The following is a 23,839-nucleotide window of genomic DNA, read 5'->3' as shown; positions in this document are numbered from 1 at the left end:
ACAGAAGAACTCTGTTATATTATGCGGGCAAATACCTTACCAACAAATATTCAGGAAGCATTTCTGCCTGCATACCTGGCACCTATTACACGTTGGCCACGGGAGTTCCCAGTACATTTCCTTTCTAGCCAAGTATTGCATTTTCACCGTGGACACTAACTACAGGCCTGAAGGAAGAGGCAACTGATTCAGTGCATAATGGTTTATCCTACAATTATATTGCTTACGCAAGGAAGGGTTAACAAGAAACACTCACTACAACGGTTCACAAGAGGTTACAAAAAAAGCTATGTCATCATACATGATTTCACTGCATATCCACCTCACAGAACTTAGAAGATGGAACATAACTGTATCTTCCTAGAAATACTTAAGGAATTAATTCAGATTCTGAAAGATTGCCTTACCACCTTTATGTAACTTTTCACCAATGCTTCACATTTTACTTGAAATTGTGCTAGTAGTAACAATAACAACAACAACAATCAGCCATGAATATTTAAAAAGTTCAGCTAAAGGATGCCAAGAATATTTTTTAAAAATGGTAGAGATCACTGGTTAATCTTTTTCTACAGAAATCCAAACCACAAGACAGATAATGTAGATGGTAGGGTTTCAAACTTCATCAAAAACCCACAAGCAAACAGATCAGTAACCACCGCTGCACAGGTCAGACTCCCTATGACCTTATGCTGGAACCAGCTATCTTGTTTTTCCTGCAAGAAGGCCAAAAAACAGAGAAGAATGTGAGAAATCACAAATTCCAAAAAAAGGACGAATTCTTTGGGTATACTCCCAGTAAAAACAATTACAATACACTAGTCAAATTCACCTATTGCTTAAACCATTTTAAGAAGATTGTCTATGCAGACCATGTTATATGCACATTTCTGTTTAAACAAGTATGATTTAAAATGCACATTTCTGTACATTAGGATTTGGGGATTTAGTTACTCTACAATTTATTTATTTATTTTTAAATATACAACAGCTGTTGATTTAGGAGTGTTCTCACTTTCGGAAGCCCAACTTAAGGCAACAGAGAACATTCATTTTCTCTTCAGCCTCAAGATAGTTGGTGCTCCAACTACCTAGCATGTTTCAGCTGTCTGAAATGGGAAAACTCAATACCAGTCAGTTTTAAAAGTGTTGCCAAAAATGCAAACACTTATATAAAAGTTCTAAAATCAATTGATGCATATGAAGTGCAACACTTAAAAAAAAAAAAAAAAAAAAAAAAGAGGACAGTGTCTGTAGACTATATTCTTTTAAAACTTAGGTAGAAGTAAAAAGGAATAAACACCACTAAACTACCCAACTTTTCCACTTTCAGTGGGTTGGCTGAGAACAGTTTGCAAAAGTTTCCATAACCACCCTTAAGGAAGTCTTTCTAGAACTGTGGCATTAACTACTGCTGAGTATTTTACAGATGGGGCACTAGATTTAGACTCCAAATAAATACTTCAGCCTTCACTCTGCCTTGGTGAGAACAGGGATGTCATCCAACTTCTAAATGTTTCAGGACAATGCCTTAAAATTAAAATAATGACAGATTGGTTCTTACATATCTTTGCACCTTTGTTTCCTCTTTGGTTTCAATCATCCCTGTTTAACAGCAGGGAAGCAAAAAAAAAAAATGAACTAAAAGAAATTATCCTTGTATTTTTTGCTAAGTATTTATGTTTTGCTTTCGGGGGGATGAGGAAAGCTACTGCAATGCATGCACAGTTGTCCAATGCTTTCAGGCTTCAAATGCAAAGGAAAATGCCTCTGTGTTACAGTTATGCAGTGGTTTCACACAATAGGACAACCACAATAATAGTTCAAATATGCAAAAAAATGGGGAAATTAACAGCTGGCTTCTGTTCAGGTAAAACATGTCAGCAATAAAACAAACTTAGCTGAAAGTTAGGCAAACAGGCTCCCCAGGGACGTAGTCACTGCACCAAGCCTGTCTGAATTTAAAAAGCGATTGGACTGTGCACTTAATCACATGGTCTAAATTTTGGGCAGACCTGTGCAGTGCTAGGAGTTGGACTTCATGATCCTTATGGGTCCCTTCCAACTCAGGATATTCTATGATTCAAACGTTTCCTTCAAAGATTTTTTAAGCTGCTGCCCTGCTTGCACCGCAGGGATGGTGACAGAATTGCTCACAAAGGTGCCTCTCCTCATCCAATGCTCAGCACGTCTCTGCAACATGACTCAGTGTTACAACTTCCATGCTCTGATTTTGGACTATTTATTCAAAATATGAGCTCTGGCCACTGTCCACAATAAAGGGGACAATAGTGCTGCACTTCCTCTGGTCTAGCTGGTGATAATATTAAAAGCATGACAAAGTAGTTAGAATGCCTGATGAGTGAGCCCTTGCAGAAATTCATCAGGACTTTCTAGTAAAAGTAGTCATAAATAAAACTTCTGACGTTGACATTTTTCAGCATCTTTTAAACAATGTGAGTAAAATTTATACGGAAATATTTTATGATTGTTGCCAAGCTTGGGTTTGAGTATGTAATAAAATGTAGGTCTCATACATGAGCACAGACAAAAGGCAGTTACAGTCATCCCTACCGCATATGCTGCTCTCTAAAGGGAAGAGACAAGGCAGTGAATTTATACTGTGAAAGATTTCTTCACTTTTTTCAGACATTAGTAATTTTATAAGGAACCGATTGAAACAGAAATGTATCAACGCCTGTTTATTGATCTACATGTGGTACACAGCTGTAACACAAAGCCAAACAGCATGGGGCAAAGCCTGCCCAACCCCATGCAGTCAAGCCTCTAGCTGCAGAGACCTTCAGCCCAAAATCTGAGCAGTTACCAAAAAATCTCCTGAGTTACCAACTTGTTTGAAGCCAAAGTTACATCAGGAGTGCAAAGAAACTGTTTAATCCAGGCTTCTGATTTTCTGTGTGAATTGAAAGGAGACTCCTCCGCAGCCCTGCTCCCCCAGCTGGCTGGAGGAGCTGTGTGTCTTCCTCCCAGCCGACTGTGTGAGGGAATGGCAGCTTCTTCTGCCCCTTCTCGAGCTTCCTCTTTCTCCACGGTGTCTCCCATAGTCTCTGAAGATCCACCCTGGTCACTTACCATCTCTGCCACCCATCTGCTCAGAATGGCTTGGCTTTTCTGCTCCACCACTTCCACCGCATTCAGAGGAACAGCAAGGACACCCCACTGCCACCAGCGCTCAGTGCAATCCTACTGCTAATTTAGGAAGAACATTTTCAACTGGGCCTTGCTTGCTTCACTTTTAGACACCTGTCTCAAGTGCTACCATTAACAACACAGCCAAACCCTGAGAGGATGAGGAGAAAGTTCACCTCTCACCATGAAGTCAGGCTGAGGGAGCTGGGGTTGTTCTGCCTGCAAAAGAGAAGGTTCCAGAGACCTGACAGTACCTAAAGGGGCTGCAGGAAAGCTGGGGAGGGACTCTTCCTCAGGGAGTGGAGTGATAGGACAAGGAGTAACGTCTTTAAACTAAAAGAGCATAGGTTTAGATTAGCTATTCAGAAGACATTCTTTGCTAGGAGGGTGCGGTGCTGAGGCACCAGCACAGGTTGCCCAGAGAAGCCATGGATGCCCCCATCCCTGGGAGTGTACAAGGGCAGGCTGGGTGGGGCTTTGGGCAACCTGATGTAGTAGGAGGTTTCCCTGCCCATGGCAGGGGGCTTGGAACCAGATCATCCTTAAGGTCCCTTCCAAACCAAACCACTCTGTGATGTAAGGTTATAAGGCACCCTTAATGGATGCACAACATTATCAACTAAGGCTCTGTAGATGAGTAAAAACAAAAATAATATTTTCATTTAACATAACTATTCAACATTTTTCTATCATAAGCCACCATAAGATATGTTGATCTGTACTGTGTCTTGATTCTGCCAGTACTAAGTGGTTAGCTACTGCAATGGTTTCACAAAAAAAAAAAAACAAGAAGCACAAAGCCAACAAAAAAGCATTAACTGCTAGCTAACCAGACCTTAAATGTGGCCATCGGGAATGTGATACAGCCTAATTCACTAAGAAGCCACAAAAGATGACTCAAAAAGTAAATGGAGAGCAATCAAATTCACGAAGAAACCCCCAAATATACGTATTCTCTTGTTAAAACAGCATTGCAAAGTCAGGGACACAAGAGGGACTTCCAAGTTTCTCCTGATGCATCAAAAATTGGTCAGTAGGTGAAAGTTCAATATAATTTGAATGAACTATGACTACTCTCTTACAAACTTGCCTAAGTTTTTAATTTAACTTTTCCTTAAGCCAGCAAGGACTTGGTACCTCCCCCACCAGCTCAAACACTTCCTCAGCACATTAAGACACTGCTTCATGGACTCATGCTGTGCTGAAAGGGAAATGACTACAACATACTACAACACAGGGGAATGCACACAACAGAGCTGTTCAAGTACTTTTCAGCAATAGTTTTTGGTCAGGAAATGTCAATTTGCAAAAGCAAAAAGCTTTCACTGGCGAACCAGACCAGTTCTGGTAGCACTCCTTTTGGAAAGGGATTATCATATCACAGAATCACGGAATTGTCTAGCTTGGAAGAGACCTCAAGATCATTGAGTCCAATCTCTGACCTAACACTAACAAGTCCTCCACTAAACCATATTGCTAAGTTCAACATCTAAACATCTTTTAAAGACCTCCAGGGATGGTGACTCCACCACTTCCCTGGGCAGCCAATGCCTAACAACCCTCTCAGTAAAGAAGTTTTTCCTAATATTCAACCTAAAACACCCCTGGTGCAACTTAAGCCCGTTCCCCCTGGTCCTGTCACCAGGCACGTAGGAGAACAGACCAACCCCCACCTCGCTACAGCCTCCTTTAAGGTACTTATAAAGAGCGATAAGGTCACCCCTGAGCCTCCTTTTCTCCAGGCTGAACAATCCCAGCTCCCTTAGCTGCTCCTCATAGGACTTGTTCTCCAGGCCCCTCACCAGCTTCGTCGCCCTTCTCTGGACTCTCTCAAGCACCTCCATGTCCTTCTTGTAGCGAGGGGCCCAAAACTGAACACAGTACTCAAGGTGCGGCCTCACCAGAGCTGAGTACAGGGGGACAATCACTTCCCTAGACCTGCTGGCCACACTGCTTCTTATACAAGCCAGGATGCCGTTGGCCTTCTTGGCCACCTGAGCACACTGCTGGCTCATATTCAGCCGACTATCCACCAATCCTCCCAGGTCCTTCTCCGCCTGGCAGCTTTCCAAACACTTACCTCCCAGCCTGTAGCTCTGCTTGGGGTTATTACGCCCCAGATGCAGGACCCGGCACTTGGCCTTGTTGAACTTCATGCAGTTGACCTCAGCCCATGGGTCCAGCCTATCCAGATGCTCCTGCAGAGCCTTCCTACCCTCGAGCAGATCAACACACGCACCTAACTTGGTGTCATCTGCGAACTTACTGAGGGTGCACTCAATCCCCTCATCCAGATCATCCATTAAAGATATTAAAGAGGACCAGCTCCAGTACTGAGCCTTGGGGAACGCCACTAGTGACCGGCCTCCATCTGGATTTGGCTTCATTCACCATGACTCTTTGGGCCCAGCTATCCAGCCAGTTTTTAATCCAAGAAAGTGTACGCCAGTCCAAGCCACGAGCAGACAGTTTCTTGAGGAGAATGCTGTGGGAAATGGTGTCAAAAGCCTTGCTGCAGTCAAGGTAGACCACATCCACGGCTTTTCCCTCATCCACCAAGCACGTCACTTTGTCATAGAAGGAGATCAGGTTTGTCAAGCAGGACCTGCCTTTCATAAACCTGTGCTGACTGGGCCTGATTGCCTGGTTGCCCTGTAAGTGCTGCCTGATGACACTCAAGATAATCTGCTCCATGAGTTTCCCTGGCACTGAGGTCAAACTGACAGGCCTATAGTTTCCCAAGTCTGCCCTCTGACCCTTCTTGTAGATGAGCGTCACATTTGCTACCTGCCCGGCGACTGGGACCTCCCCCGATAGCCAGGACTGTTGATAAATAATGGTAAGCGGCTTGGCCAGCTCCTCCGCCAGTTCTCTCAGTATCCTCCGGTGGATCCCATCCGGCCCCATCAACTTGCGTACATCCAAGTGCTGTAGCAGGTCGCCAGCCATTTCCTCATGGATAGTGAGGGTGACAGTCTGCTCCCCATCCCCTTCTACTGGTTCAGGGTACTGGGTATCCACAGAGCAACTGGTTTTGCTTCTAAAGACCGAGGCAAAGAAGGCAGCAAGCACCTCCGCCTTTTCCGCATCTTTTGATCTTTTGTAACTAAGTTCCCCCCCCACATCCAGTAAAGGCTGGAGATTCTCCTTAGTCCTCTGTTTTGCATTAATGTATTTCTAAAAACATTTTTTGTTGTCTTTGACAGCAGTAGCCAGATTGAGCTCCAGATGAGCTGTGGCCTTTCTAATTTTGTCCCTGCACAGCCTCGCAACATCCTTATAGTCCTCCCGAGTGGCCTGCCCTCTTTTCCAAGGATTGTAAACCCTCTTTTTCCTCCTAAGCTCAAGCCACAATTCTCTGCTCAGCCAGGCCGGTCTTCTTCCCCACCAGCTCATCTTTGGGCAAGTGGGGACAGACCACTCCTGCGCCATTAAGATTTCCTTCTTGAGGAGTGCCCAGCTTTCCTGGACTCCTCTGCCCTTCAGAACCACCTCTCAAGGGACTCTACCAACCAGTGTCTTGAACAGTTCAAAGTTGGCCCTCCAGAAGTCCAATACAGCAGTTTTACTGGCCCCCTTCCTGGCTTCTCCAAGAATGAAGAACTCTACCATTTCATGTTCACTCTGCCCAAGACAGTTTCCAACCACCACATCCTCCACCAGTCCTTCTCTGTTTGTGAAGAGAAGGTCTAGCAGGGCACCTCCCCTGGTAGGCTCCCTAATCAGCTGTGTCAGGAAGCTATCTTCCACGCTCTCCAGAAACCTTCTAGACTGCTTTCTCTGGGCTGTGTTGTGCTTCCAGGATATGTCTGGGAAGTTGAAGTCCCCCACGAGAACAAGCGCTGATGATTTCGCAACTTTTGTCAGCTGCCTGTAGAACTCCTCATCAGTCTCCTCATCCTGGTTCGGCGGTCTGTAACAGACCCCCACCAGGATGCTTCCCTTGTTGGCCTTCCCGTTGATCCTAATCCATAGGGACTCAACCTTATCATTCCCAGCCTCAAGTTCCACGACATCAAAACTCTCTCTGATATAGAGAGCCACACCACCATCCCTTCCATGCTGCCTGTCCCTTCTGAAGAGCCTATAGCCAGACATTGCAGCACTGCAGTCATGAGAGTGATCCCACCACATTTCCATGATGGCACCCAAGTCGTAGCCTGCCTGCCGCACGATGGCTTCCAGCTCCTCCTGTTTGTTACCCATGCTGCGTGCATTAGTGTAGATGCACTTCAGTCGGGCCATTGCCTTCTCTCCCAGCCTTGCCATTGTTCCCCCTGGCACAGCTCTAACAAGCCTTATTTCAGCCCCGTCCCCCTTCTCACCTAGTTTAAAGCCCTCTCAATGAGCCCTGCCAGCTCCTGGCCTAGGATCCTATCCTTAGAGATAGGACCCGTCTGCGGCCATCAGGCCGGGTGCTGAGTAAAGTGCCCCATGGTCAAAAAAAAAAAATTTCTGTGTTGGCACCAGCCTCTGAGCCATGTGTTTATCAGGTGGGCATTCCGTGTCCTCTCCGTACCCCTCCCTGCCATCCGTAGGGATGGACGAAAACACCACCTGTACTCCCGCGCCAGTCCCAGTCCCCTAAAGTCCTGTTTGATGGTCTTCAGGCTTCTCTCTTCAGTGTCATCACTGCCAGCCTAGACTATTAAAAGAGGATAATGGTCAGAGGGGCGAACCAGGTTGGGAAGCTTTCTGGCAATGTCCCTGACCCTCGCTCCCAGGAGGCAGCAGACGTCCCTAAGGGTAGGGTCAGGGTCATGCTCCTGAGTAGACTTTCTACCTCTTCCTCAGCAGCGGTCTCTCAAGCTGCAGGGCCTCAAACCTGTTGCATAAGGGCACCTGGGAAGGTGGGGCTGGTAGGGGGGTGCCTCACCTGCAGTGTTGAGCAGGGACCTGTTTCCATTCCTCCTCAAATCCTAGGTCCCCTCCCTCGGCCCAACAGCAACAGGGCAGGGGGTTCACCCCCATTTGGGGTGTCTCACCCCGGTACCTGTCCTTCAGGCCGCACAGGGAGTTGCTCCACAAGTCTTTCTCCCACTCACTCTCCCTGATATCCCTCAACCTCTCGACCTTCTCCTTGAGTTCTGCCACGAGGCAGACCAGGTCGTCCACCTGCTCGCACCTCACACACACAGTCTCTTTGCCCCCCACAGGTGGTAGCAACAGGCTCAGGCACTCCCTGCACCCAGAGACCTGAACTGCCACAGTTTTGAGCGGGCAGTCTGTCTGGGTGTAAACAGACTTCCTGGAGAGCACTGTGCCTGGTGGAGACCATTGCAGCTGAGCTAGTGGTAGACCGCTGTTAGAGGAGGTGTTCGTATGGGCGGGGGGGCATGCTCTGCCCTTCCTACTCGCCCTGCCTGCACAAACTGCCGTGCTGCTGCACCACGCCCTTCTGATATGCCACTCCCTTCTGATGCGCCACGCCCTGTTTGCCCATCCTGGTCCCTAGAGGCAGCTTTTGAACGGCCGGGGAGGGGGCGCTGCTGGCTCCACCTACGCCTCATTGTCGCCTCGTTCACCTCCTTCGCGAGGGCTGCCGGGTCCTGGCAGCTTGGTGCCAGAAAAATTAGCCCTACCTGTCCGATCCCCGACTCCGCTACAGAACGTGTCTGCCCCGAAGCTGATCGCCTCAGCAAGCCAGTCCTCCGCCAGCCATCAGTTAACACACTGAATGGTGCCAACAAGAGCGATGGCCCCTACACTAATGAACTCTGCTCTGCTCTAGCACACGAGAAATTTGAGGCAAGCTTTCCATCTGCACTGTGAAGAACACAGGCATGTTAGCCAGCCCTATCCTGCTCTTTCAGCAGGATCTTTCCAGTGTCATCACTGATCACAGGCAGACCTATGCAAAACAGAAATTTTAAAGAGAAGAAGGAACTGGAGGGAGAAGCCAAGCTTGCTTCACCCTAACCTCCTTTCTTCCACCAGCAAACGTGAAGCAACGTGAAACAAGCAGCAAGATCTGTTTTCCTTTCCCTTTAGCCATGTCAAACATTTTTCCTGCTTGTACTATTTCAGTTCCTAAATTACAAGACAATCTCAGGAACACACAGAAGATAAGCAAAAAGGAACAAAAACAAATAAAAATAATAAATATACACATGCCACATTTTGAGACACCACCTAGTACAATTCACCATAGTTACAATGGGAAATTTTTTTCCACAGCACTGCAGATTTGTGAGAGAGGAATATCTAAGAAGGTAAAACTGAGTCATGGCTTTCGTTTTTTGTTTGTTTGTTTGTTTTTTAATATATAATTCTTATTCAGATTTGACTTAATGACCATTATGAAGCTATTTTATTTTTCCTATATCAAAAATAGCCCTATCAAAATTAAACCTGTATTTACTACCCCACACAAAAGATTCATAAGTTTGGGATTCTTGGAGAAAAAAGGAATTCAAGTAGAAAAGCCAAAATAATTCTTAGAAGTATGTCACAGTCAAACCTAATCAGTCACTTACCAGGCAGGTCTATGTGAGCACGCAATTTTCAAAGTGGAGAATGCCCAAGAAATGCAAGGTGTAAGCAGGTGTTTGCAGTTAGAGGAGAACTGCTTTTCAGCGCTGCTGGCACCGCCAGCTGCCTACAGGAACCTCACACTGCCTGGTAAAAAAAACACGTGTGCAAGTATTATCTCTGAACCGGCACAAACCCATAAAAATAAACCGGAAGTAAAGTGAGGATTTGCTTCCTTTAATCTTCCCCTTAAATGCTGTACCAGCTACTGCTCCCATTTGCCTAGACAAGTCCTTCCACTAGCACTGTCCTTCACTGATCATTGAAGGTGTTTGCTTACGAGAAGAAATGCATTTCCTTCACAGAACAAGACGATGCAAACACTCTGCTTGCGAAACCTCAGCAGATTCATGCCTTTATCAGAAGATAAACGGGTGCTGTGCTTAGTCTAATGGTTAGAAACTCATTATCAATTCTCTCTGGATTAGGAGGGAAAAATGATCCAAAGAAAACAGCAACGTAAGAATGGCTTGATTCATGCTTTATTGAAATTGTCTAGGTCCAGATTGCATCACTATTCCAGATGTTCGTTTACGCAGGCATCCCTATCTATGAAACTGAAGAGCAGAAGTGCCTCAAAAGCCATTTTCTTTTACAGTTCCGTTACAGACTATTTTTAAGAGATGGCACCCAGGAGTAACATCCAGGAAATTTCTAATTAGTTCCAAGGGTCTATGTAGTCACCTTCTCCCCACAACTCTTTTAAGTTCTGTGTGTTTTTTTCTAACAGGACTGCAATGTGATGTAGCAGCTGCTGATTTTGCATACAGATAAACTTTTGCATGCTGAATACAACAGCAGTCTCTGAAAGAGCATGCAAAGCAATGGCTTGGGATGCAGAGAGAGTGTCTCTGTGTCTGGTACAACATTTGCCCATGAGTGTTGTTTGCTTTCCCTTCCCACTGACGTTAATGGGTTTTGGAACAGGCTAAAACAAATATTCTACCTGGAGGCATTTATTTTTACTGTCCAACTGACAGTGCAGTAAGATAAATGCATCAGAAAAACAGTTCTAGTAATTAAGCACCGTTTACACTCTATATCCTGGAGACAGACATGGTCACAGGTAAAAAAAAGAAGAAACACCCCCACCAAACACACACCAACTGACGAGGCTTTCCCAAAGCAAGATCTTTCTCTTCAGCAGGTTGGCCAATGCAGCAAACCGTATGGGACGCGACAGCCCCTACAAATGTATTCACCATTCCTCGCCTCCATCTCCACCTCACCCACCATCCTACTTATCAGCCTTGTTCATCACCCATGGCTTCTGAAATGCAACCTTCTGGAGGCTGTCACTGTTACTTATTGCAGTAAGTGCACGTTCAAGCAGATCTTCTCATAATCTGTGCCTGTGGATCTCAGCTAAGACTAAGGAGTGTTAGATATTACTAATAGGAAAAGAAATACAAGTTTCACTGTTTTTTGCTCAGATCATTTAAAGAAAGCAAGATAAATATCAAAGAAGATTAAATTAGATGGCTTTATTATCAGATAACCACAAAAAAAAAAAAAAAAAAAAAAAAAAAACAACACTAATATGACAGAGTCAAATCATATATAGGTCCGAAGTTGTGTATATGGGAGTTATGCTATGCTTCTTCACAAATCTGTTTATTTAGGGGTGGAAGCTGGGGCAGTGGAGAGACAAGGATTCTTGTTTGCAAACAGACTACCATATATTTTGGAAAGTGTGCTCTCAGCATCCTAAAGTGGTGAAAATTAACAATGAGCAATGTTTAATTTAGTAGTTAAGCCTACAAATGTCTGCCAAACTAGTTTTGTTCTCAGAAGAGAGAAAGAAGCAACGCATTCCTTTTCCTCAGCCCCAGCATGCACCACTGCCAATGCCACCGTTCACTCAAAAGGAGCTTGTTCCTCAAACTAAAAGACAAGTGCTTGTGCGTGAGCTGTGCAGTCTGCACAGGAGACTACTGTACTCAGACAGAGACCAGAGGCAGCATTCACCCCATTTAGCTACCAGATGTCTTCATCTTTCCACTCATAAAAATTAGGATCACATTTAATTGGTCATTAATTACTTTTACTTTCCCCACAAATTTGTTTACAGGAAAGAGAAAAAAAAATGGTTTATTGCTTCTTGGTGCTTTCTTTGCTCCTGCTTCATGGACCACTGTCTCATGTCCTCGGGACCACCTCCTGTCCCTGCATCATGGGCTGAGTAATGCTGCTCTAGACGTTGACACACAGGCTACTGGAAATTGGTACGGTCAGGAAATTCATATCATTTCTCTGAGGTAAAACAGCAAACAAAAGCCCTCAGGAAAGTCTGAATACCAGTTTTAAGGAAGAAAAAAAAAAAAAAGTTCTTTTGAAAGTGTTCTCTTACTACATCACATTATTATAACCTAGGGCACGATGAGATAATTTCCATTACTAAGCCAGGTTCTGGAATTTGTTTTTCAGACTAGTGAGAAAGACACAGTTATATCACTGAGGAATGGGAAACACACATGAGGCAGAGTTCATCACCTCTCAGCATGATGATAGCCCATTCTGCTGCCACTGCCCAGGAAATCAAAAAGAAACCCTTCCAAAGATTACAACAAGTTCCCAGTCAGAAAGAGAATGAAATAACAACTGGCCAGTCTGTAAACTCACTTTAAACATGTGTCTCATGACTGGTCCCCTGGGAGCTTAAACACCAGCTGAACCAGAACTGTAGGAAAATGCTTGACTGTGTTGTTTAAACCATCTCTGGACTATAAGCTAGAGATATTTTTGACATCAGTCTTTAGCATAACCACTAAAATGTTGGCTTTCCCATCAATATGAAGTAAACACTTAATCAAATATTAGGTTTTGCTCCCTCAAGGTCACTCCTTAAGTTTGGATACTGTCCTGAAGGATACAAAGACTTTGATCCCTATCAGTGCTTTGTATCAGGGAAGGAATAAATCTGAGCATGATCTCCCATCTCTCAACTCCGTGAAGTAACCCTCAGCTGGCGCCATGCTCTGAGATGTCTCCAACCTGCTGCACTGGAAAGCATCAGCAGTGCACACCACGGCATGGCCAGCTACATGGTGGCACGACACCTGCTCTGGAAGTGGATTCCAGCTCCTTACTGCCTAAGAGGGAAACTAAGTATTTTCTTGTATTTTGTAGTCAGCTTTCATCTGCTTGAACTTCTAGATAGAAGCGGGAGATACCTACTTCTCTGGGTGCTACACAAGTCTGTCCCCATGTCTTCCAGCCCAAGCCAGTCAATGGGCTTCATTCAGTTAACATGGACAGCCATGGACAGCCATGGCTGTCCATGTCCGATCTGCACAGTCACACAGGTTGCCACGCACCTGCGTACCATTCAAGTGTCTTCAAACAGAGCCACTTCCAACTACTCCTGCAGTGATGTGTGCCTTGAGAGCCACTGCTGTGCCACACTGGATCCAGCCCACGGGTACTGTCGGGAAGATGTGCCAAGGAAACAAGTGGAGCTCACGTGGAAGGCCTGCGAAGTGCACGCGGCAGCTCGTCAGGGATACCTCTGAAGGCAATGGTCAGGGCTCACTCCATATGCATCATTTTTCCCCTCAATCACTAAGTGTTATAAACTGAAGTGCACTGAAGCCCAAACAGACTGGTTGCAGCACTTCCTACGTTGGCTGTTTTAGGCCAGTGGGCAAAATCTACTCAAAATATCATGCAAATACAGGAGGGGCACCTTATGGTAACTCTGCTAAATAAAACTAATTCACATTGAGGTGAAATTAAGTACATGACCTTAGTGAAGCAAAAGGATTGGAAATTTTTCCTTTTTGTCTACTTAAACAAAAATTTGACCATGAATAGCACCTGCTGCCGAGAGCCAAAAATGGTATTTTTCCATTGCAGATTAACTGGCCGTGCAATAGGAGATTAAATTATGTGGCAGAAGTATTTTGATGCCTCTTTTGTTGCATATCCCTGCTAGAGGAACACAAGAGAATGCCCAATGGTGGTCGTAAGGGGACAAGAAGTAGATTTTGGAAGACAACAACGGCCAACGAACACTTCCCATCATACATTCAAAACTGCCCCCCTAGCAGGAGGAAAAAGCAAGCACATCAGTTTCAGGTTCACGTTTTCTCTCCGAAGGTGTCAGGCTGAGCGCGGAGCTGACCCATCAACCAACCAGCACAGCAAGAACCGGGACGCACCAAGGCGCAGGAGGCCCCGTCCTGCCCGCACCTCCCCGGCACGTCCCTCCTCCGGCACCGCCACCGGCACGGCGCGGTCCCGTCCAAGCGGCGACGGCAGCCTCCCGGTGCGCGCCCCGAGCCGCCAGCAGCACGCCTGGGTGCGCTTCGTCCCGTACTTGCCACAAAACTAGAGCTGCTGTCGCAGACATTTTGTGACGTTTCTCCCTAACAGGCATATTGCTTTACTTCCCTATACGTTTCAAAACGGATTGCTTCATGCGCTGGCACAAGCCACGGCGTTCGCCGCGATCTTTGCCGAAGTTGGTGCCCGCGCCCCAGCCCCAGCCCCTGCCGCCACCCCGAGACGCGGCGCCCGGCGCCGGCCAGCACCTGACGCCGCTGGCACCTCACACCACCCCCGCCTCACGCCATCCCCCTCCCCTCCCGCGCGGGCCGCCCTGCGAGCGCTGCCCGCCGGGGCCGCCCCTTTGTCCCCGACCGCCGTGCGCGCACCCCCCGCCCGGCCCGGCCCCGCAGCGGGCGGCCGAGGGCTTACAGCTGCGCGCGGTCCCGCGGTCTCGGCTGCACGGTTCGGCTCGGCTCGGCCCGGACCGGCTGCCCTCGGTGGGCATGCGGCACTTTTCAGCCGGGCGGCGGGGGAGGCGCCAGCCGTCAGCTGACCGCCGCCTCCAAAAGGAGGCGTCCGGCGCCGGCCGCGGTAGTTTTTGGGGGAAAAAGCGCCCTTTTGGCACCGCCGTCCCGGTACGACCGCTGGGGAGGCGACGGGGAGGCTGCCCGGAGGGGAGCGCGGCCGGGCCGGGGCCGCGGGCAGCCGTGAGGGGGCGCCGGGCTGAGGCCGTGGTGAGAGAGCAGCTACGATGACAACGTCCATAAATAAAAGCAAATTTAAAAGCAAAATAGATTGCAGTTACTAGCAGCGGCTAAATGGAAACTTGCGGCCTGTGGGTACTCATGGTGGCACATGCCGTGCTCCCCTCGCGTCCCTGGCTGTGGTGCCCAGCACAGTGGGACGCCCAGGGGCCACTCAGACCCACAGGTGACTGCATGGCCGCTCTTCGTTCCACACGACATCCACCACAATCTCCTCTCCAATCAACCAGCGGCCAGGCGATGCTTCCTCTCCCTTCCATCTGTCTGAATCAGATTAAAAGACATCACAGTGGGAGGCTGCCAGAATGGGACCACTGACCCACACTGTCATTGCAGATACCGAGCTGGGTAGCATGGGGAACAGGCAGCTAACATCCTAAATCTCCGTGCTACGAGCCTGCAGTAGCAGTTGGGGACACATGCTTATGGCTGCACCGCCAGAGCCCCTGCCTGTCAAACCCATGTGGCTATGCACCTGGTCTTGCCCTCTGTCTGCATGGTCTCTGTGTCTTGGGCCTCACCGAAATCCTCCAGCTCAGAGAAGGAAGTCTCTGGAATGGAGAGTTGGAGTTTCAAGTTACTGCTTTACCAGTCTAAAGCTTACAAAGACAAAGCCTCTGAGCTCAAACACACACGGAAATCATTCCTATTGCTGTCTCTCATCATCAGACTACTGCTCCTCCGCACACTTCAGCATTATTAAATTTTTTAGTCTGAAACACACCCCCATCGTGCCTTATTCAAACTGAAAATTTATAAACGGAAGTGTTATATTATTTGCTGCATTATTGCTATAAAAAAAAAAATCCCACTTGGGATGTGGATTCCATACTGAGTCAATGGGAAAACCTGACAGGCATCAGCCTCAACTGTTGCTCAACCTTAACTAGCTCTCTCAACATAACAGATATCAAACAAGCTAGTTCTTTAGGCACCAAAAAACAAGGTTAAATTTTTCTTTGATGTTGATGTCAAGCTCTTTCCAGTTTTAAGCTTTATGATGGAATTTAATGGAATTTGCTGGGGCTTAAAAAAAAAAAAAAAAAAAAAAAAAAAAAAAAAAAAAAAAAGCCTTAGATGATTCAAAGCACAGAAAACCAAAGGTTAGGCTCCCACAAGTGAGAGGCAAATATTCACATTCAGTTAACAAGGTTCCTAAATGTGTAGTAAGCTGGTAGCCACAATTAGAGGAAAGCAAACCACTCCTTGGTATAAAGCAACGCAAGCCAGAAACCTCATTTTCTCCATAATCTTACTGGTCTCCTGCTATGATGCACTGCAAGAGCTGAGCAACTCTGGCCATTCCTTTTAACCTTGTTTTCTGTCTCATCTTGCAAGTAAAAAAGGCATTACGGTAGGAAAGTGCTGTCCTGTAAGTGCTGTCACAAAGAAGGGTAAGTTTATGTTTAGAAAGCAAACCTAGGGCTGCCAGCTCAGAAAGCATTTATTTGATGTGGACAGCCTCTTCACCCATTTCCTCATCATGCCTATTTGAGGGAACACTAGCCAGAAAAAGGAAGCAAAACCACTATGGTGTCATTATTCAAGTCCTTTTGACTTCCACGTCAACTGCTCTCTGAAGATCACTGTCAACTCACCCTTTGGTATGAAAGGAGACTTCAAAATGTGTCAGTAGAGCTCAGTAACGGTCTTAGCATGTGTGGAAATTAGGACAGCATACACGTGATTCCTCTTAGCAAGGCATTTACTTTCTTCCCTTTGCCTGGTTGGCAAGGCTGAAGGCATGAGCAGCTTTCCTGTTAGCTAAATGCCCAAACTTTCTGATTCTGAATTGCTGAAGACACATACCACACTCTGCAGTGCTGGAAGTGCAGGGTTTCCAGAAGGTGTGCATGTCTCAGAGGTGACCATAAGCACCCATCACTCCAGATACGTGTCCTGCTCTGCTCACACGCAAACTGCTGTGAACCCACATGTTGCTTGCAGGCTTGATTACCCGTCCCTGAGCTCTGCCAAGGAACAGTTGTCTGCAAACAGACTCAATCTCCAACTCTCCTTCCTAGCATTTTAAATTTATGTAAAATACTACTGCCAGGGTATGTCTCTGGATATATTCTTTCTTTTTTTTTTCTTTTTTTTTCTACACATATCAAATGCAAACACACACACGCACATGCACACAAAAACAACAAATAGGGGAACTGCAGGATTTCCATCAAAAATTTCTGCTGTAGTTCTGAGTAGCAAAACTGATTTTTCACTGCCCACGAAAGCAACGCAGACTCTTGATAAGGAGCTGACTAATGGGGATAGAAAAAAAAATTCCTCTTTGCTCTTTTTGATGCACACAGAAAAAATGAAAAGCTTTCATTTACATTATGACGTTCCTGTTATTTCTTATGATATTATGAAAGTTATTTTTGGTGTTCGTCCTGTTTCTTCAAGAAAATTACGGGTAGGATTTCATGATTTTTTTTTCCTGTGACCAAACTAACTGAACAGATGCCTTCCCCAATCCCTTGCTCTACCCCCCACATTGCAGCCCATTACTCACCCTGCTGTGTCCATGTAATCTGTTGGTGGGTCAACCAATGTCTGAATGACTTGAGTTAGGAAACCTCCTTCCACTCTCTTTTATGTGAAAGGCTTTTTGATTACATTTCATTTCAGACCATCAACCCACTAACAACTACCTGTGCTGCCATTGGTTCCACAGTACCCCGCAGGGTGACAATGTCACCGCGTTCCTGTCTCGGGCAGGAGGTGTTTCGGCCAAAGCCCTCTGACCGAGAGCCACCCCCTTAGCTCCTCTCCGCGACAGTGGCAGATCAGTCCTTGGCGTGGTCCGCAGTGGAAACAAGCCATGAGCTGCGGTGAGGCAATTAGAGGCTGTGGAAAATGGCATTGTGAAGTACGAAGCAGACAAAGGGCTTTTCTGAAGCAGACTTGTAAGGGAAGCTATGACAAATTACAGAGGCCATTTTAGTGTGCTGCTCTCAAGCGTCAGGGCCCAGACAAAACTTTAGGCAAAACCACTGAGAGCAAGAGTGGACATATCAGGACAAACAGGCAATGAAGGACACAAAAGGGGATATTTTGCCAGATGCTTAACACAAACATGGAATTTTCTTTTAGTCACAAACAGCTCACAGTGCACTGGGGAAAAAAAATAAATAAAAAATTACTCTTTGATCATGTTTCACAAACTCCAGCTATTCAACAGAGGATCACCTCCTGTTCCACCTCCCTGAGGCCTCCATGAAGAGCATAACCTGAGATGTTTGCTCTTGCCAAGATAAAGTATCTCTCTTTCTGTGGTAAAAATAATTTCATCCATTGTATATAACACCATAGGAAAAAAAAAAAATAGCTCTTGCTTTTAAGATGGCCTCTAGTGAAAAATAACCATGTGCTTATCAGCTGCATAATCTGAAGTGGGTTCCTGGCTAATGCCAGACTCCCAACCATCAGCAGCCATCCAAGTGCCTCTTATCATTGATATTTGGCAGAATAAACGCACTCTGATTTTCCAGTTTGCTTCTCTGAGGCAATTTATCAGACTCGTCAGCACAGGGGAAAACTGAAATTTCTTCTACGCACATTTCACTCTGTACTCACTCCCTCACATCCGCACACAACCGCTTCCCCCCATCAATTAAAAAGTAACTAATTGCTCTTGAGGACTTTCCACTGTGAATGAGAAAAAATTGCATTCACAGTGAATTCTGCTCAGGTGTCCAGTTCTTTGGCAGACCCCTTCTTTCTGTCCTTCCTCCCACCTACATGGTGGTTGTCTCGGGTTGTGGCCAAGTTACCCGTGGCAGTTATGGAAACAAACATGATGTGCTAAAATAACAGCAGGCCTAAGACACAATGCTGTGATCCTGAAATATCTTCTGAGAGCTTGAAGTGCAACATGTTGGGTGAAACCTTCATATTAAGGAAGAAGTTAGTCTCCATAATTGTCTGCTATTATATCTGTAACGTCTGACCTCATAAAATGATAGGATCATAGGGTAACTCAGGCTGGACAGAGATCTCAGGAGTTTTCTGGACCAACTTCCTGCTCAAAGGCAGTGTCGCTCTGGGTGCAGGCCAGGTTTCCCAGGGCTTGGGCCAGTCAGGACTTGAAAACCTCCAAAGATGGAGACAGCACAAGCTCTCTGGGCAAGCTGTGCTGCTGCTGGACTGTCCTCATGGGGGAAAATGTTCCTCTGTAAATCCACTCCATACCTCTGCATGCCTCTTGCTAGGTTAACAGTTGGATTTGATCTCAGAGGTCTTGTCCAGCCTAAATGATCCTATGACTCTCCTGCTTCAACTCATGCTTATCATCTCAGGTTCTCCTGCCCTGTACCACCACCACCAGGCAGGAGCTGGCTCCATCGTCTTGATCCCCTCACAGCATGCACAACTACTTCATGTGCAGTCCTGAGCTGGCAAGCAGCCGGGTCTGTCACAATGGCACAAATCACTTGGATTTTCCCCAAATCAGTACAAACTGAAGGGCTGGCTGAGCACCCCCATGGATTTCCCCCAAATTAGTACAAACTGAAGAGCTGGCTGAGCACCCCTGACAGCCACTTTGTGAACAACTACATCAATTTAAGTAATGTCACAGCAGTCAGCATTTCAAGGAAGTTTTACAGTATTTAGAAATCCTATATAGTATTAACAGCTTCTTTGCCACATGCTTGGCAGAAAAATCGCATGACTTCCCAACAAAGAATAATTATACACTAGTGCTGGTCTTATTCATAATAGGGCCACATAAGAGCATTCACTTTTAAAAGAGATGAATACAGGACTGAATATGGAATTAAAGTATACCCTGGAGTACTATTTACATTACAGAAGTCAGCAAAGCTGCCTCAGTATGAACAAAAATCAGTCATTAAATAAATAAACAAACAAATATAAAGCAGTAGGCAAAAAAAAAAAAAAATCATCATTTGGTCAACAGTTGACATCTGAGTGGTACAGTTCATTATTCTGAAGAGCTGCTGTTCTGACCATAATTCCGTACCTTCCTGCCTGTCTGCATCTTGTCCCTATCTGTGACTACCAGTAGATGCCCAAGGAGAAGAGGAATAGAAAGGCCACAATGTGCTCCTCTCTCTGGCAGCAATGCACAGAGTGGGGACTTCCTCCCCCAGGGGTAGCACCAGGAGCACGACTTTTAACTAGCTGTCGTTGAACGTAACTTTTGTCATCTCTGCTGTATCTTATTGAAGGAATACCCACTATTTCTGTACCTCCCTGTGGCTAGAAGTTCCACAGTTTTAGTCAATAAAAATTTACTTCCTTTTGTTTGTCTTCGGGTTGATCATTTTACTGGGATGCAGATGACTTTTTGTGTTGCAAGTAATAGCGAGTAATTTCCTGTGGACCTTTTCCAAATTGCTGATCACTTACTGTCACTCATCTCTTTTCCAGGCTGGAGAGTCCTTGTTTATTTAGTTGTTTTTTTTTTGGTTTTTTTTTTTTTTGAGGGGGAGGGGGCATGCAATTCACCACTCTTTCATTTACATTTTCTGTCTTGTATATTCTTCGCAAGGTGGGTGTCTAGTGTGATATGTGTCATCCAAAACATGGGCTAGCGCTGAGTTTGTACAGTAACAATGGTTTGCTTGTTTTCTAATTCTTTCCTAACTATTTTTAACTGCTTACATTCCTTTTGCTTACTGCTAAGCTAGCCACAGGAATGACCAGCTCTCCTTCCTAAACAGGAATGCCAGCTTTGGACCTATGGCTGTGTGTATGCGCTGTAGTTGCAACTACATTGAATAATTCTGCTAGCTGCAAAGCTGGCTCTTCCATTATTCAACCTTTTATTTTCCTGTTCATTTATGAATGTATCAAATAGAAAAGCTTCCAGCGAGAGATTCCACAGGTTATTGCTCTGTTACAAAAACTGAACTTATTATTGCTCTCAGTTATGAAACTGAACACTTATTCCTATCTTCCCCCCAACCCCCTTTAACCATTTTAACCTTTTATTAATTCTTGAGAGGGGTGTGGATATTTTATCTTCATTTTCAAAAATCCTAGTTTACTAGATTGGATCATCTTCATCTAAAGAATGGTTGACATCTTCAAAGCAGATTTCTGAGGCGTGACTTCCTCTGGAAGAAAAATGTTGTTACTGCATTTTATAGCCATAATTTAATATTGCCTGGTAAGGAGTAAGAACTCACTGATCTGGAAGTCTTAGCTCTGCACTGCAACCATCTTTAAAAAAAAAAATCAGTAGTATACCAGCTACTGGCCTCACAGTGACATTGAATCAAATGATAGGCTGCACACAACAAAATCTTTCTACTTGAGCTACTCCTAAATTTGTGTTAGCAGCCTGTCCCCAAATTCTTTTGCTAAGACTTTCCATCTAACCCCATCCCTTGAACAATAGCTCCACTGTAGGAATCTCAATGACTTCTGCTGTATGAAGGATAGATGCATTGAATTTATTTAGGTTTCCTACAATTTGCTGTTATCCTTGAATGCTCCTGTCACACCTTACAGTTTCTTTTTCTATTCCTTTCAATGAGTGTAAGCAGAAAACTACATGAAATACCTTTCTATTTGAAATTTAAACTAAAATATAAGTAACTAAGGAAGGCTTTGATCTGAAAAAAAAAAAAAAAAAAAAAAAAAAAAAGAAAAAAAGTATTAAAACAGAAATCACAAGAACCTAAGTTAACTCCACTACTAAACATTAGAGTGGTTCAAAATATTCAAAGCAGAATACCCAGGAACTTGGAAGGCAACATCTGTGAGAAGTACAGGAAAACACACTGGGGCTGTACTCTGATCATCACAACACTAACAAGAACATGAATATAGTGTATTCAGGGACTTCATCATGTCTGCCCTTTACAGGCATGTTCGCTCCACCAAACCTTTCTTCATGGAAGTTGTCCAAATAAAGTAAATGGTGCTATTCACAGGAATAAGTATTTGAAGGACTCACTGCTTATTCTGTTTTTGCAAATGTTTTACGTGCATAGGGACTTATGGAAAACCCTTGCACAACACCAAAAAAACAAAAAAAAAAGAAAGAAAGAAGTTTTTGACATTGACATTATGGAGAAGCTCAAACTCTGTTCTGGATTGTGTCGTCCTGGAGAGGGCTAGGGCTTCAGCCAAGCAAACAAAGTTTCAGCAAAGAACTCGCACGACTATCACCGGAAAGTTGAAAGGTACCCATAACATAGTCTGTGTTTGAGAGGCACTTTTCAGGAGATAAAATATTTCTGTTAAAAAGCTCATTGTTTGCCCTTTTGGAAAGTACTGCTAACAACCATTCTTTTAACACACTCTTATTTACACCATGGGTCACTGGTTTTCTGCACACTTCATTCAGGTTCTTCAAAGGTAACGCTCCAGTTAAAGGGTAATCTGCACATTTCCTCTTCTAAATGAGTGCCTTTCTGTTATAATGTTTTGTTGTGTTTTTTTTTGTTTGTTTGTTTGTTTTTGTTTGTTTGTTTGTTTTGTTTTTTTTTTGGTTATTTGTTTTTGTGATCGAAAAGATTTTCATTGTATTGTTTATGACAGAATATCCATTACTGTAAAACAGTACTGTAAGCGAATCTCTAACATTTCAATTTTGCATAAATTTTCCTTTTGAAGTTTGTTTGTTTGTTTTAAGCCTGTCCTTTTGTGGTTAAAATGTCTGTTACAATTAAACATTTAAAACACACCAGAAATGTCTTTCTCATTCAGATTAACACAATTCTGTCTGTAGTGCTATTGCTCTAAAATAACTGCTCAGGCAGTTAAGCAAATGACAATGCACTGCGATAAGAAGGGTAAACATTTTTTTCAGCTGCATCCCTTTAATGAACCTTCAGCTTTCTCTGCTGTCTCTGTTACTTAAATGAGACTTTGGAAATTTCAAAAAAATTTAGAAAAAAATCCAAAAAATTTGAAAACCAGATTTCCAGTTTATCTTGTATGCCTGAAGAATGTTTTGTTTTGTTTTTCACAATGTCCATTGTGAAAAAGCAGACTCTCTACAAAGCAGAGAGTTTTCCAGGGAACGCTCACCAGCCAGGAATTTAGGTGTGACAGACCAATGTGAAGATCCCTTTGAGACTTTTCTTTGCAGGTTATTGAAAGTTATTCTGAGAATAAGTTCTATTTTAATCTCTTTGGGTTATTTTGGCTTCATTCTCCTGAGTATTGCTTCTTTGTTCTCATATCCATAAATACAGTTAGACCTAAACCTGCATCAAAGACCATATAAGAAACTACACTAGGCAGAGAAACAGCTTCATTTGTACATGTTCTCACATTCAGTAAAGTTTCTGGATATCTTTACAGAGTCTTTGACTATCAGGAAACGTTATTCCACAATGACCTAAATCTACTATATTATTATGACAAAAGCAACACACATAAAATACTCTTTAACCACAAGAAACACTTTGTAGAACAAGTTAAACTCAGCTAGGAATTTGTTCTACCAGCAAAAGTTATGGACTCATTGTCCTTTAGCCATTATGAGGAAACGAAGACAGTTTAGCATACTGAGGCTGAACTTGAATTTGCAAAATATTTCTACAATAGCTGAACCTCAATGTACAAATGCTATCAGGGGCCAAGTATCTAATAATCAAATACCAGTCTCCTATTGAATAGTCTCTCAACCAACAGTTTCAAAAGTTTGGAAAGAATTAAGATCAAATTTCCCACACTTAACAATGAACAATTTCTACATCTGTGGAATGAGAAAACTACATTTTTGTTCTTTCTTTTTTTGTTTTGCAGCATAAGGAATAGATCGTCTTAAACTTGTCACCCTGTGGTCTCAAATGTTTGCTGTAATATAAAAATAAAATTAAAAAAAATAATTAGCTGTTCTTCAGAGATTATAGATGTACACATCTCTCACAGATAAACCATGAAATCATTTATGTTACAAATGGATACAGGCATTCAAGAATAATAGTAAACCTGAAGACTTCCTACTTTCTGAAAGCTGAGTTCTTGAGTTGCTGTTACTTATTAAAATGATCCGTAGTGGATTGCTACTTATGAAATTGCTCCATGAGTTTGAGTATCTCTATTGTTACAAATACTTCCGTTATTTATTTCTAAAGTAAAGTATTCTAATGATGAAAGACATCTGCTCCCAGAAATAGCTGGAAAGCTTTAGGACC

General features: G+C 44.3%; 1 protein-coding gene across 6 annotated transcripts in view; it reads right to left on the bottom strand.

The window, feature by feature from the left end:
* The window catches only part of PLA2G4A (phospholipase A2 group IVA), a 118,526-nt gene that overhangs the window by 70,649 nt on the left and 24,038 nt on the right, over positions 1-23,839 (bottom strand). The window contains exons 1-2 of one of the 6 annotated variants that reach the window (XM_068690662.1): positions 14,380-14,610; positions 9,627-9,768 (exon numbers count right to left, since the gene is read on the bottom strand). The exons of 3 other annotated variants lie outside the window; for them this stretch is intronic. The gene's annotated coding sequence lies outside the window, so the exon portion shown is untranslated. Of the gene's footprint in view, positions 1-9,626; positions 9,769-14,379; positions 14,612-23,839 lie in introns of those variants that run through there. 2 more of the 6 variants (XM_068690665.1, XM_068690660.1) reach the window with 2 other exon arrangements.

The sequence above is a fragment of the Anas acuta genome, chromosome 8, assembly GCF_963932015.1.
Source record: "Anas acuta chromosome 8, bAnaAcu1.1, whole genome shotgun sequence".
Taxonomy (NCBI): domain Eukaryota; kingdom Metazoa; phylum Chordata; class Aves; order Anseriformes; family Anatidae; genus Anas; species Anas acuta.
Note: the sequence above shows the minus strand (reverse complement) of the source record. Positions and strands in the feature narration are given on the sequence as shown.